The sequence below is a fragment of the Gavialis gangeticus genome, unplaced genomic scaffold, assembly GCF_001723915.1.
Source record: "Gavialis gangeticus isolate Ggan-Ray unplaced genomic scaffold, GavGan_comp1, whole genome shotgun sequence".
In the NCBI taxonomy this organism is placed as follows: domain Eukaryota; kingdom Metazoa; phylum Chordata; order Crocodylia; family Gavialidae; genus Gavialis; species Gavialis gangeticus.
In genome coordinates, this window is record NW_017729022.1 from 184,354,553 (window position 1) to 184,356,413 (window position 1,861).

Genomic DNA, 1,861 nt, shown 5'->3' on the forward strand with positions numbered 1-1,861 from the left:
TTGGGAGGAGGGAGGGGGAATTTGTGTGGTAGCAAGAGACTCTGATCCTCCTGCCCTGCACTGCCAGAGTTCCTGGTGTGGCAAAAAGCTGGGTTGGGCAGCCTGTGCTGCATCTCCTGGCTGCAGCTGTCAAGATTGTGGGGTTGGGGGGTGGGGGGTGGGGAGCCAGCCCAGTTCCCCAAGATCCAACCCAGCAATCTAGGAAAGGTCTGTGCAGCATGGGGACTTCTTTCACTGACCCTCAGTTCCCAGCAAAGCAAAAAGGCAGGCCAGGACACCCTGCACAGCTGTTTCTGGCTGCAGCTGTCAAAAGGTTAGGGTGTGGAGTGAGGTAGAGAGCCCCCATGCCTGTGGGTCCCCCTCAGGTTGCTAGGTTGGGTCTTGGGGGTCCAGGATGGGTCTGTGCTGCAGGGGAGCTCACTTTCCCCATCCTCAGTTCCCTGCATGGTGAAAAGCTGAGCTGGGCAGCCCCATGCTGCAGCTCCTGGCTGCAGCTGTCAAGAGCCTGGGGCAAGGAGGTAGCCCCCCTGCCAAACCGACCCAGCAATTGTGGGGTGGGTAGCATGGCATGGGGGCTCTGGTTCTCCACCTCCTCCTGGCCATGCAGTGAGGAGACAGCGCCTTGTCTGTCTCCTCTCTGTAACAGCCTGGAGGTGGGGCTGAGCTGGTAATTGCCTGGAGCAGATGAGCACTGGCCAAGGCTAACAAGCTGCCCAGTGAGGGGCCCTTGGTAAGCCAGGGGAATGTGATTTACCTTGACTCAGGGTGGGATGTGATACACACATTCAATAAAGTGCTCTAACCTTAGGTGCTTTAGTCAGATACCACATCCATCCAGGGTTAACTTAGAGTGGGATCCACCATTTTTTAAGTGCTTTACATGCCATGAACATCTGTTCTGTTACAGCTGTGAAGTGCTTTCAGTGTACTTAATGTGTGATAAGTGAAACATTTGTACCTAGCCTTAAGGTGTTTATACACATGCTTTGGGAGTGGGGGGAGGCATTTTAATAGAGTGGCTCTGAGAGCCACTCTAATTAAAGCACCCAGAGTGTCATGTGTATCAGTGTCCCCAAGCTGAAAAATGGTGGCGGGGACGCTTTTAACTAAAGCTTGTTTAACAAGCTTTAGTTAAAAGTGCCCCTGCTGCCTAATGATGCTTCCAGGAGCAGTCCAGATCAACTGATGAAGGACTACCAAGCTGTGGGGGGCAAGCTGAAGGAGATAGGGGTGCACAGGTGGTCTTCTCATCGGTCCTTCCAGTGAGCGGACGTGGAAGATGCCATGACACCTGCATCTGGTGTCATGCAGGACGACAATGAGACCTACATCTGGGACGTCTGCTTGTGGCTTTGGGAATGGTGTCTTGTGGTGGGCTTTGGCTTTCTGGCACTACAAGAAGAGGCTACGGAATCTGAACCTGTTCAGCCTCCACAAGAGAAGGCTGAGGGGGGATCTGGTGACTGCCTATAAAATTGTTAAGGGGGACCAGCAGGCAATGGGAGAGTCCCTGTTCCCCCAAGCACTACCAGGAGTAACAAGGGATAACAGCCAACATTGACTGAGAGTAGATTCAGGCTAGACATCAGGAGGCACTACTTCACTGTCAGGGAGGCTAGGAGCTGGAACCAACTTCCAAGGGAACTGGTGCTCGCCCCTACCCTGGGGGTCTTCAAAAGGAGGCTAGATAGTCACCTAGCCGGGGTCATTTGACCCCAGCACCCTTTCCTGCCCATGGCAGGGGGTCAGACTTGATGGTCTGCTTAGGTCACTTCTGACCCTAACATCTATGAAACTATGATACACTTGATGGTGTAGTGCTGTAATTATTATACTCCAGCAGAGTCAAATAATTGAGTTT